Here is a 14,470-nt window from a genome sequence, read left to right on the forward strand (position 1 = left end):
CTCCCCTCTGCATAACACCCCATCACACATACGAAACACAACGCAGAGTCCGAGGGTGTTAAGAGTATGTTTATTTAAATGTCCTCCTCTCTACTGGCCAACACAGGGAGCATATGCTGGGTGTAGAATTGTTCCAGGAGGAGGAGATTTCCATGCCATGCAGGGTCTTTGGGGATGGGGAGGATGATCGCCTCCATCGTGGTCCACAGCAGCAGAGACTCCGGTCTGTGATGTGCAGCTGTTATATAATATACAATACATTTTTTTGAAAAACATTTGATCAAAAAATAAAGATTTGGTCAGGATCTAGAGTCAGTGTGTAGTTTATTAATTAATCAATGCTCTCTACATTAGGAAAACACATACCAGTGTACCAGAGGGAGTCACACACAGCTGTGCCTAGATAACCAAACAAATTGACAACAGGGATGCAAACTCATCAGGTATGAAAAAGGTGACAAGGATCCGAGCCCCCTGACCCCACAGAATATCGGCTTTAAAATTAGGAATAACAGGATTTTAGCAGTCAGAACAACTAAAGCAGCAGTGTTAATATTAACAGAAACGCCATAGAGTCACATCTAATAGAAATATATAAAAAGCATTTATTTTAATTGTGTAGCAGTCAGTTTATAATTTTGGCAGCACTGTTGAGCATTTTGAAAATGTATTTTCATGCCTCTGTGCAAGGCTTAGTCTTTCTATCTTTATAGCCACTGGTGTAAAGTAACCAAGTTCATAAACTCAACAAGTACTATACTTGGGCACAATTTTGAGATACTTGTACTTTACTTAAGTATTTCAATGTTTTGCTACTTTGTACTTCTACTCCACTACAGTTCAGAGGTAAATGGTGTACTTTTACTCCACTACATGTATGTAATACCTTTAGTTACTTTACAGATGTGGATGAATGATGTGAAATATAATCAAGTGTTAAATCAGACTTTAGTTCCACCTGGAGTAAATCCAAAAGCTACCCTGCCTGCAGTATACAAAGTCATTCAAACTAGCTGCACCTTTACCAGCTTTGATAACACTTTAATGATCAGTCATTATAAAACATATCATATTATTCTGAAATGGACCAATCTGCAAAATGACTACTTTTACTGTCGCTACTTTCACTATATTTTGATAATAATAATTTTCTACTTTTACTTGAGGAACATTTGGAATGCAGGACTTTTACTGTAACATAGTATTCCTACACTCTGGTACTTCTACTTTTACTCAAGTACAAGAACTGAGTACTTCTACTTTTAATCAATTTCAAGATATATACTTATACCACCTCTGTTTATAGCCTATGAAAAAAACGATTAGAAAACGAAGGCTAAAGCTAACGTTAGCAGATAGTGACAATGTATGCTAGTTAGCTAGCTCAACGATAATATTGCGACGGGGAAAAAAAACTTTTCAGTGCATATCACGCTCTGCCGCTCCGACAGGGAGCTCTACTCTGAACACCTGAACGGCCCGTTCTAACAGCTGTTCACCAGCGGTCCAGTCTGTGCCACAGTGACTCCGGACGCACAGTTAATATTAACGAACGCACCGTAGGTAATGTAGCTGCTGAAGCTAGACCATCATCGCCGAGCAGCAGAGGCTTATTATACATCATGAGCAGAGCCGACAGGCAGGAAGACTCGAGCACACAGCTCGCGCTTCATTATAATATATAAAAAAAAGCTCGCGGCCGCACATTAATCCGGGTCCCAGACCCCCTCCCATACCCCAAAAATATTTTTATTGCAGATCTACAGGAATCATAAAAACGACCTATTTTGGATTCAAAACGGAGAATTTCGCCGAAAGGTGACAAGTTTGCATCCCTGGACAAGATAACCAAAATCCTTGAATCTACACACAGCAAATAAACTCAAATGACACAACGAGATGTAAAAAGGAGATCACACATATAGTCGATATAGAACTGGCCGCTTCAATCTGAAGAGCAACTAAAACAAAACACGGGAGTGTATCTTGTTCTTATGCACACTAATGTTATCCACAGCATACACAGACACCACACAGTTCTTAAGGAGAAAACTAGTTGCTAAAACAAAACACGTTAGTGTACCTTGTTAGCTAGCTGACATTAACCTTAGACATTGCACTCATATTACTCACTGAAACCTTGTAAAGCCGGTCCCGCATGCTGGCTCTTACAGAACCGCTCCCTTTCGTGTATGTACAGCTCTCAACATGCCCAGACTTGTAGTGATTTTCACCTCTTTTTATACTTTTTCGCCTCATTCTGAAAGAAACAGGTGAAATTTACTAACGTGACAGCCATCTTTGTGATGGTGACGCGTATTGTGCGAGACCAGAGACCTGTAGTTCACTGAGCGGTTTCACACAAAAAAAATTGTAACTTCACAGTTTTACGACACATTTTTATTTTTTTGACTTGCAAAATGTTCTTTTAATTTGACAAACATCATATGTGTCATTCGTGGCACAATTCAAACGGGATCGAAAGATGACTTTTCTCTCTCCATTGACGTCAATGTATAATTTTCCGCTTCCGGGGTCCCATGGGTCGGAAGTAGATGGGCGGGACTTCGCCTCTCTATATGTAACACTTATATTTCTAGAAAGGATTATATGTGACTAGGAATACTCTGTACCAGAAAGAAAACCTTAAGAAAAGTATGTGACGGTGAAAGAATAAAGGAACATACGTGGGCATGGGCGTAGGAAGCATCGTGAATGTGGGGGGGACATTGTTAACGGGGGGTATGGGGATCCCCCCCACGAAAAAAAAATATATATTTCCTGTATTCTGGTGCATTTTAACGGGGAGTGTGATACTTTTATGTGGCTATACTCACATGAGGAAAATGATGGGTACATTTTGTAATTTCATCCAGTAGTAAAGAAAGGAAACATACAGTATGTGACCTGCTCTATCGAAATCAGTCGCATTGACCCGAAGACACATTTTGAGTTGTATACACTGATGAAAAGAGGATATTCCTAGCTTTCTAATGATATCAGGATTGTTGTTGTAATCCAACAATTAAGCGAAATATGTCACATTATATAATGTCTGTCACCGAGTCATCATTTTGAAAAAAAGGCCTTCAAAGTTTTCTCTTCTCTGGAATCCATCTATCTGATTGATTATTAGCGGAGCAAATGATCAAAATACTACGGAGGGACGATATTTTCGTTTGGATTACTGGTCTGGGAGAAGCTCGCGAGTGTGTGTTTGTGTATACGTGTATGTATGTTTGTGTAATTTTGCGTTTGTGTGTATCACGTTTGTTTCCCGGGGAAAACCCTCACGAGAAACACCGGCTGTTGTTATGCCTGCTGTGACGTTAAGTTACTCCGTTCTCCGCTTGTAATTATGCCGTTACAAGCTTCAAAGTTGTATTTATCATCTGAATTTGCCGAAACAAGTTTAATATTCTGAAAGCCGAGACTTTGTTTAATTGAAATCAGATGAAAACAAACTGTAACGGACCCTGCCGTGTTATTTATGATTACTCTACGCTTACATTCATAATGTCATCCGGAGGGAGGGGGGGCAGCGCTGCGGAAGAGCAGATTGCCTGTCATCTTCCCTTTACAACAGGGGTGGGGAACCTTTTTCCTCTTAAGGGCCATTTTCAATTTTTTCAACATCCTCCGAGGGCCGTACAAATTATTGACCTCTTCTTAAAAATACTAAAATCACAGCCCATTAATTTCGCCTTTCTTTCATGCTGTGCAAAGAAAAAGCAACCTCTTAATCCAGATATCTTACCATGACTCGTGCATGCATTGACGTGCACGGTGTGGCATGACCACCAAAACAGAAAGTATATGGACACAAGATGTGTGCAAATGTATTTTTTAAATGTTGAAGTCAAAAGCATCAATCTGGTGCACTTTGAGAGCAACATTAGGAGATCTATGGATAGATCTCTCAACATCCATATGAAACAGAACTGTAAGCAGATTTATTTTTCTTTATGGATATTTTACAAATCACTCCTTTCAAACTGTATTCTTGTTTATTAATAACAACTTTTATTTACTGTCATATAGTATTTTATACCTGTTTACTTTATTCTCTTGTTTTTTTATAACTATAATGATCATATAAAGATGTGCCTTTACCTCACTGGTTGGAGAAAAAGCTTCTTATATTCGTTAGCATAGCTAGCTAACCAGATGCTAATAACAACAACGTTATTGACTGTATGATCAGTATGACAGATGAACAGATCGCCACTGGGCTTTAAACTAAAGACACAGCCACGAAAAAACTGCGGCATGTGTACGGCTTCTTATGGGTACTGCAATTTTTGGAAGTGCTGAAGCGACGTTCTGATGCCCTCCGTCAGAACTGCACCCCTGTCAGACGAGACATATACCACGTGATGACACGTAAGGCTCGTGTTGTGTTCAAGGACCCTGACTTGGCCAGGAAAAACAGGCACTGGCTTGTTTATTTTTTTTGCGGCCTAGATTTCTTTAATTTTTTTCTTTTTTGCGTGTGCTTATAAATTACCTCGAGGGCCGTACCAAATGGTCTCGCGGGCCGCATACGGCCCGGGGGCCGGAGGTTCCCCACCCCTGCTTTACAAGCTTAAAGAATGTATTTATCGTGTGAGTTTGGAAATAAAAGTTTCATATTCTGAAAGCCAAGACTTTGTTTAACTGCCAGCACCACCATTTGGTAGAGCACATTTCGCGTCTTGATATCTTGTTGAAAAAAAAAAAAGAAAAGTTGAACTCCAACTGATTCAGCCAGCTCTACCCTTTGGTTGACATGTTATGCACAAAACAACCTCTAGATGTCACTGTGGTTCAAACAGAATTGCCCTTCAGCTAGCTTCAACTGAGAAAGTTGGCAATGCTAAAAATCACTGCTGAAGAAATCACTCTTTTTGGTACTAGTAACCTGGCATTTCGATGCCTTTTCTCATCTAAATTATTCAGTATTTGTATCTCTCTATCATGACATAAAGACGAAACTCCTCTCCAGAAGTGAGACGCTTTTGCCGCCATCACTGTTAACTGCTTAACTGCTACCAGCTGATTACTTACTTTCCTCTTCTTTGACAAAAATGTTCTTATGTCCATGTTGTCTGGGGGAGAAAACATATCAAACCAAGAGATCGTCAGCTTTGATTTTCGCTGTATTAGCAATGCCCTGAACATTTGGTGTGTGTGCCTTACCTCTGCTACCGGCTTTGCTTCATACAACAGATCTGAGCTGCCCAACTATGACAACACTCCTTTAACATGCGCGTGCTATGTGAGAATCTGCCTTGGTACAAAGCAGCAGAGAAAACATGGTACGGAGTTCCATTGATTTGGGCATTCTCTCAATAAGCAAGTGGAATGGATTTGATAGTGAAGCACTGACACAGCGCTCTACAAAGTGCAGCGATTGGATAGACCGATTCACGGACTTTCCGCATTGTAAAAGTGGGGGGTCTAAACTAATCATTTCAAAAAGTGGGAGGGACTTGTCCCACCTTCATATAATGGCTGTGACGCCCATGTACGTGGTTAACATTAAAAAAGTTTTAATAATAAATTACAATTTAAATAATATTTAAAGTGATTAAATGTACAAAAAAAGCCTGTTTTTTTCCCTTCAAAACTTGTCAACCCATGGCAGGTAATCTATTAAAATTACAAATTTAGCACAACTGTGCTTGCTTCATAAATTAATTTATGAATTTCGAACTTCACAAAGTTCTTCTGCTGCGTTGGCAGTCTTTGAAGGGAAGGAAGCAGGCTTTGGAGGAAATGCTCATCCTCTGAGAGAGGCAGAGCACCGGACCCCCGCATTGTCAGGGCCTCAAGGAAGCGCTCATGCACCTCCTTTTCATTGTCTACTACACTCCTGGGCCTTTTTCTTCCTGCATGACAAAAACAAATAGCATTTTTTAGTGAAGGTACAGCAATGCATCAATACAATAAAATGCAATCAAAACTGTCATTTACATACCCCTTGGTGCTCTGCCTACACCACTAGGTCCTGCAGGGTCATCAGTAGGGACAGCAGCAGGGACAGCAGCAGAGGCAGCAGCAGGGACAGCAGCAGAGACAGCAGGAGGCGCATCAGGGGCATCAGCAGTGGCATCAAGGTGTTCCTCTGCCTCACTGCCCTCTGAAAACTCATGTTCATCTGTAAATATTGAACATATAAGAAAGATGTAAGTAGTAAGATTCATCCCGCTTTCGTCTCATTAGTATGCATAAAAAAGTGACAGGTCACACCTCCCCCCATTATGCAAATGAGCTAAGTCCCGCCTCCCCTTTGATCGAGGTGTGAGATCTCAAGTAGGTGTGATATCCCAAGTAGGTGTGAGATCCGTCGATAGGAGGGGGTTGATGTGTATTCACAGGTGTGAAAAGCCCCCACTGTTGCGCCTTATGGTGTATCATAAAAAATGTTTCAATCACATTAGTATGCATAAAAAGTGACAGGTGGGCCCGCCCCCAAGTCTATTAAAACAAAATGCCGCTTCCATCACATTAGTATGCATAAAAGTGACAGAAGGGCCCGCCCCAATTATGTGATGTCAGAAGACCGAGGGGGTGGAGTGAGATAAAAAAAAAGAACCCCGTGCAGATAAAAAGCCAGTCATTTCCAATCATCAAGTCATCTTTCCAAAAAGAAAAAATGGCCAAGAGACGCCTCAATATGGGTTTAATCAGCGAGACGCCTGTGACAACTTACCGCCATCCATCCGGAGCGCCAATCAAGAAACGGATGCAGTATCTGTGCCGGGTTCAAACACCTCCGGTCGAAGATCTTGAAGAGAAATGGCTTCTGGAAAATGAACATGTTTGGGGATACGTATTCAACTATATGGCGAATGAACTGCATTTCTACAATCTTAAGAATGGAGAAACGTATGGACCCCACAGTGTTAAAGCGACGTTGACCTCAACAGATTGGGCTGTGTTAACTCTGGTGTCTTCCAGAGATCTCCACGCAACCATTGTATCGGAAGAAGTAGTGCATCAAGAAAGTACTGTGAAACCAGCGGTGTACAAGATATTTGCAACAAAAAGCAAAGAAACGCAAACAAAAAGCGAGATCAGAGAAGAGTTTTCACCGTTACCCCCCAATGTGGAGGAAGAAGAAGGAAATATCCCCCCGCCGCCAGAAGTGAAAAGAGTCCTGACAAGCACCGTCTGGGAAACTAAAAGCGAACCATCTGGGCGATGGTATTACCGCGCAAGCCGTTTGCTGAAGCAGGGGGGAGGGGTTCTCTCTAAAACACAGTGTCCTGCCATCTCTCTCTGTTTCTGCTGATGTGTAAAATATACAAATTAACGTTTTATATACTTACTCTCTTGTTAAAAGGTGATGAAGTTTGTAGCGTAAGCCAGCCATCAGTATTCTAGTTTTAAGGATCGAAGGATCCAATGTATTTTTAAATGGAGCAGAAATAGAACTAGTCTCCCAGTGCAAGTATCTTGAACAGAGAGTGTCATATTGGACTCGCACTTGACTTTTTAAGAAACATGTCCAGAAAATATCCAATACCATTAAATTCAACTTGCAACATTTTAAACAAATTAGACCTTTTTCTTAACTGTCAATGCTGCAAAGTCATACCTCCACTGTATGATTCTATCCCACATTGAATACTGTTTTACAAACTGGTCGTTTGCTTGTGCCACACACCTGAAACCAATAGAACAGCTGTTCAAAAGAGCTATCCAGGTGTTTGACAGAAAGCCACAGTCATACCACCACTGTACCATCTTTGAATATGCTGCTCATGCTCTTTCTGCATATCATGTATTTATTTTTGCTGTATATATAAATGTCATGTTCTTATATGCTGTATGTGACGGGGCTATAGATGGAAATTAGCTCAGAGCTAAAATCCGGCTCATTTACACTTGTAAGCATTATTTCTGTTTTAAAGTGTTCATCAATGTGCACTACGGTAGCCCTGAAGAAAATTAAACATTAAAATATGTTATCAATGTCCCCATTCCCAGTTTGTTTTGGGAATAATTGCGATGTTTACTATGTTTTTGGTAGCTCTTACCAAAACAGAATTTTTGTAAAAGACTGCGACTCTAAAAGGCAAGTTTGTGATTTTAACACTGTTTCGAAGAAACAATACATTATACAATATTACGACTTTTTGCCATATTTTTAACACAATCTTTTTTTTGTGGTTGTAGGGCTTCAAGATATTTTGCATGTCATGCATAAACACGGTGTCATCTTTTCCTTGAAACTGACGTGCTGCCCGTTTTACAAAACAAGTTATTTTTCTGCTTCTTCATCCTCTGAATTTTCCTCCCCCGTCCCTCTTCCTTCAGCCAGCACAACAAGAATCAAGGTGGATCTGTGAAATGAAACACCTCCTCCCAAAGCGTGACTTCCCTATTGAGAGCATGCGTCTAGGGCAGTAGGGTCTAAACCAATTGGCCAGATAAACTAACATGCAGAACGTATGGTATGTTTGAAGACTAACCATTTATCCAGTTCAAGCTGTCTTTAAGATGTGACATTGCGCTCTGACTATTTCCCGTAAAATGGTGACAAACTATTACTTATTCTTAAATTTGACCTCTTGCTGCTTGGTTGAAAATGATAGTTGAAAAATAACTTAAAAAAAAAAAAAAGACTCAAACAGCGAGGGACATTATACTGGTGAAAAAAACTCTCAATTATACAGATGACTCCCCCTCCACTCAACGCAATAAGTCCCTCCCTCCACTCAGCAAAGCATCTAAAACTAAGGACCCCACTAAGACGACAGTTTGAAAACTAGCTATGGATCTGAGAAAAACCAAGTCTCCCCCCGTGAGTTGCAGCCAGGAACAAACTCCTGGACTACCATCATCAATACCATTCTGGACACCCTAATCTTGCAGTACTACTGCTGCTTATTTTGCTTCTTGGGCCAAGACGTCTCTGTTTATGGACACAGTGAAATCAGTGTTGGTTGATATTGTGGAGGGGGTGATACATTGGTACAGAGAAGAAATATGCAACGGATGTCTGAATGACATGCCCGATTTTTTCTTCAGAAACAATTACAACACGTTAATGAAAAGACTCTGGCTCACCGACTTCATTACTGAGATCGACCAGACTCTTATTGATAAAGACATTTTCACGGATTATTGGAGGATCCAAGGCGCTTCGGAGGCTTTTCTGCACAATCTCAAAAATTGTAGACGCCTCAAGGAGAGACTTGAAAAGATCCATGCCGAGTTGGATGGAGAAGAAGAAGACTAATAACCTGCGGTTGGTTGAAGCCAGGGATTTTTTCTTTTTCGATACATTGACATTTTCTTTAAAGTAAAATAAAAATGGGGAACTACTATGCAAAACGCTCCGTATATATTGATCAGAATGTAGTCAATACCCTTTTAATAAGTGTGGTGATGAGGACGATTGAAAACAGAGTGAATAGTGATCCCCGTGTAAACAGAATGGCTGAAGTTTGTAAACTAGAAGACATTTTGGATATCGTTCGTTCTGGCAGTACTATTCCTGGTCATTGGGAAACGATTGTAAACGAAACATTTAAAGTGGTCCTGGAATCTTCATTTTCCGAAACATTCTGTAACATTACCGAAGAAATGAAACAAACATCAAAAGTGTATCATGTGCTCTCATTGTATGCTCTGTTTGTAGATGTAATGCATCTTTGTGTCAAAAACAGCATACACATGAATATTTTGACTGAAGTGAAAAAACTCCATCATGATATTTCCAGTAATCTGGGGAATTCTAAGCTGGAGACGGTCCTGGGGATGTTACAATCAGTATAACTATTGATTTTGTGTGTGAAAATGTTTGTAAATGTAATTTAAATGCTCGAGCAGCGCTGGGCCCCCTGCTGAGTTAGAGATTTAACTGTACGGTTCTGGTTGGTCTTGGTGACTTTCGAGATAAGCTCGTCTGGCAATACGGGAGTTACGATTTCCCATAGTGAGACATCGAACGGAGTGTTATGAATGAGAACTATAGGTTACTTACGTAACCCCAGTTCTCAGACTAACATGAAGTGAGATGTCTCACCAGACGGCCCTCCTTGCTATGGTGAAGCGAGAAGAGGTGCTTATTTTGAATGAAGCATGCGACGTAGCGCAAGCTACTTATAGGGGGTGGATTCCCTGACGCTGACGTCAAGATCACCTGCCAATCAGGATTGACGTATGTGAGATTGATGCTTCTGTTTGCACCGCGATGAGGCGCATCCCATAGTGAGACATCTCACTTCATGTTACTCTGAGAACTGGGGTTACGTAAGTAACCTATAGTTAATATAGTCATTGGTAACAGTAGTTATTTCATCTAGTGAACTTTCCTGAAAAATGGCCCAATCTGTCCAATCAAAACAGGCTTTCAACTGTTCCCTACTTTAATTTGTCCATGTCCTTATTACTTTCTTTTCCGGTTTACTTCTCTTCAGTTTGGTCTTATACACTGCTATCATATTCACAACATTATGATCAGAGTTCCGTATTGGTGGTCTACATTTAGTCACATAGGCTCCTTTAACATTTACGGAGCATTTGTCAGGATATTGTCTTTTCTGTAACATTACCGAAGAAATGAAACAAACATCAAAAGTGTATCATGTGCTCTCATTGTATGCCATGTTTGTAGATGTAATGCATCTTTGTGTCAAAAACAGCATACACATGAATATTTGGACTGAAGTGAAAAAACTCCATCATGATATTTCCAGTAATCTGGGGAATTCTAAGCTGGAGACGGTCCTGGGGATGCTACAATCAGTATAACTATTGATTTTGTGTGTGAAAATGTTTAAATGTAAATAGGACATTTTTTTTTTGTTAAATAAAGAAAATAGTTTTTTACATTTTAAAAACTGTTGTCTTCATTATAGCAAGGGGAGCGTGTCTGATACATGTGTATTACAGTCCTTCACATGCACTGTTGTCTTCATTATAACAAGGGGAGGGTAACAGTGAAGATGTATGATACATGTGTATTGAAACGTGCGTATTATACCCCCACAGAAACACAGAAACATGGAAACACAGAAACACAGAAAACACTGAAAACACTGAAACCACTGAAACACTGAAAAAACACAGAAACAATGAAACACCGACACACAGAAACACCGAAACAAAGAACTACAGAAACACAGAAACACAGACCCACAGAGACACAGAAACACAGAAACACAAAAACATGGAAACATAGAAACACAGAAAACACAGAAACACAGAAACACAAAAACACAAAAACACAGAGAAACACAGAGAAACACAGAAACACAAAAACACTGAAACACCGACACACCGAGACACAGAACCACAGAACCACAGAAACACAGAAACACAAAAACACAGAAACACAGAAACACAAAAACACAGACACAAAGAAAACACAGAAACACAGAAACACAAAAACACAGAAACACCGACACACAGAAACACAGAAAACACAGAAACACAGAACCACAGAAACACAGAAAACACAGAAAACACAGAAACACAGAAACACAAAAACACAAAAAATACAAAAACACTGAAACACCGACACACAGAAACACCGAAAACACTGAAAACACAAAAAAACAGGCTTGTGTGCTAGTATGGTTTTTGAATAAACACATCATTATTTTAAAAAGTCAAATAGTATCAGCCTCCCATCGACTTTTTAAAATACTGATGTTTTTATTCAAAAACCATACTAGAACACAAGCCTGTTTTTTTGTGTTTTCATTGTTTTCGGTGTTTCTGTGTGTCGGTGTTTCAGTGTTTTTGTATTTTTTGTGTTTTTGTGTTTCTGTGTTTCTGTGTTTTCTGTGTTTTCTGTGTTTCTGTGGTTCTGTGTTTCTGTGTTTTCTGTGTTTCTGTGTGTTGGTGTTTCTGTGTTTTTGTGTTTCTGTGTTTCTGTGTTTTCTTTGTGTCTGTGTTTTTGTGTTTCTGTGTTTCTGTGTTTTTGTGTTTCTGTGTTTCTGTGGTTCTGTGGTTCTGTGTCTCGGTGTGTCGGTGTTTCAGTGTTTTTGTGTTTTTGTGTTTCTGTGTTTCTGTGTTTCTCTGTGTTTTTGTTTTTTTGTGTTTCTGTGTTTCTTTGTTTTCTGTGTTTCTATGTTTCCATGTTTTTGTGTTTCTGTGTTTCTGTGTTTCTGTGTCTCTGTGGTTCTGTGTTTCTGTGTTTCTGTAGTTCTTTGTTTCGGTGTTTCTGTGTGTCGGTGTTTCAGTGTTTCTGTGTTTTTTCAGTGTTTCAGTGGTTTCAGTGTTTTCAGTGTTTTCTGTGTTTCTGTGTTTCCATGTTTCTGTGTTTCTGTGGGGGTATAATACGCACGTTTCAATACACATGCATCATACATCTTCACTGTTACCCTCCCCTTGTTATAATGAAGACAACAGTGCATGTGAAGGACTGTAATACACATGTATCAGACACGCTCCCCTTGCTATAATGAAGACAACAGTTTTTAAAATGTAAAAAACACTTTTCTTTATTTAAAAAAAAAAAATGTCCTATTTACATTTAAACATTTTCACACACAAAATCGATAGTTATACTGATTGTAACATCCCCAGGACCGTCTCCAGCTTAGAATTCCCCAGATTACTGGAAATATCATGATGGAGTTTTTTCACTTCAGTCAAAATATTCATGTGTATGCTGTTTTTGACACAAAGATGCATTACATCTACAAACAGCGCATACAATGAGAGCACATGATACACTTTTGATGTTTGTTTCATTTCTTCGGTAATGTTACAGAAAAGACAATATCCTGACAAATGCTCCGTAAATGTTAAAGGAGCCTATGTGACTAAATGTAGACCACCAATACGTAACTCTGATCATAATGTTGTGAATATGATACCAGTGTATAAGACCAAACTGAAGAGAAGTAAACCGGAAAAGAAAGTAATAAGGACATGGACAAATTAAAGTAGGGAACAGTTGAAAGCCTGTTTTGATTGGACAGATTGTGCCATTTTTCAGGAAAGTTCACTAGATGAAATAACTACTGTTACCAATGTCTATATTAACTATAGGTTACTTACGTAACCCCAGTTCTCAGAGTAACATGAAGTGAGATGTCTCACTATGGGATGCGCCTCATCGCGGTGCAAACAGAAGCATCAATCTCACATACGTCAATCCTGATTGGCAGGTGATCTTGACGTCAGCGTCAGGGAATCCACCCCCTATAAGTAGCTTGCGCTACGTCGCATGCTTCATTCAAAATAAGCACCTCTTCTCGCTTCACCATAGCAAGGAGGGCCGTCTGGTGAGACATCTCACTTCATGTTAGTCTGAGAACTGGGGTTACGTAAGTAACCTATAGTTCTCATTCATAACACTCCGTTCGATGTCTCACTATGGGAAATCGTAACTCCCGTATTGCCAGACGAGCTTATCTCGAAAGTCACCAAGACCAACCAGAACCTTACAGTTAAATCTCTAACTCAGCAGGGGGCCCAGCGCTGCTCGAGCCACACTGGGAGTAGAGACGTCTAGCCTGTAAAAGCGGACAAATGTGAACGGCGAGGACCAGCTCGCTGCTGCACAAATGTCTTGAATGGAAACACCCTTGAACAAAGCCCAGGATGTAGCCATACCACGAGTCGAGTGAGAACGCAAACCCGAAGGTGCCTGCAAACCCTGACTCGTATAGGCCAAAGCAATTGCCTCCACAATCCAGTGGGAGAGCCGTTGCTTGGTAACAGGCCTGCCCTTCTGAGGGTTAGCCCAGGACACGAAGAGTTGGTCATTATGACGAAACTTCTTTGATCTGTCGATGTAAGTGCGTAAAGCACGGACTGGACACAACAAATTCGGCTGCTGTTCCCCGGAGGGACACAGCGTCGGAGGAAATGCTTCAATGTCAATTGGAGTACATGAACCCACCACCTTAGGTACAAAGGCAGGGTTGGGCTTCAGTAACACCCTAGTATGCCCTGGGGCAAACTGGGTGCATGAAGGATGCACAGACAGCGCATGAATGTCACTGACACGTTTGGTGGATAACAGGGCCAGTAGCAGCACTGTCTTGAGTGACAGGTGCTTCATGTCATCTTCTTCCAGGGGTTCAAATGGAGCTTGAGTGAGTCCATCTAAAACCACTGTCAAGTCCCATAAGGGCACCAGTGACCTGGAGACCGGGAGGAGCCTGCGAGCTCCCTTCATAAAACGGCAGACCAGGGTATGCTGGCTGGCCGTCTTACCCTCAAAGCCCACATGGCATGCAGCAATAGCAGCCAAGTACAATTTTAATCGTGGAGAAAGCTCTGTGTTTATCAACCAGGTCCTGTAGAAATGATAAAATCACTCCAACAGGACACTGAAAGGAAGTGTGCCTCTTTTGAAGACACCACTCCTCAAACGCCCTCCACGTATAGTCATAGGGAGACCTGGTGGAGGGGGCTCTCGCACTCTGAATAGTGGTTGTCACCTCTTGCGGGAGACCCACTGTACTTAAATTGTACCACTCACGGGCCAAGCCCAAAGGGCCATGCGCTCCAGGTG

The 14,470-nt window shown here is 40.7% G+C and overlaps 1 long non-coding RNA gene across 1 annotated transcript; it reads right to left on the reverse strand.

Annotated features, from left to right (window-relative positions):
- Window positions 1-51: 51 nt before the first annotated feature.
- On the reverse strand, window positions 52-2,533 carry LOC307034737. The gene is made up of 2 exons (XR_013806981.1): window positions 2,134-2,533; window positions 52-238 (listed from the first exon to the last, which is right to left on the reverse strand). It is a non-coding gene; the product is annotated as an uncharacterized lncRNA (long non-coding RNA).
- Between the last annotated feature and the right edge of the window lie 11,937 nt (window positions 2,534-14,470).

This window comes from Notothenia rossii (genome assembly GCF_949606895.1).
Source record: "Notothenia rossii genome assembly, chromosome: 4".
In the NCBI taxonomy this organism is placed as follows: Eukaryota; Metazoa; Chordata; class Actinopteri; order Perciformes; family Nototheniidae; genus Notothenia; species Notothenia rossii.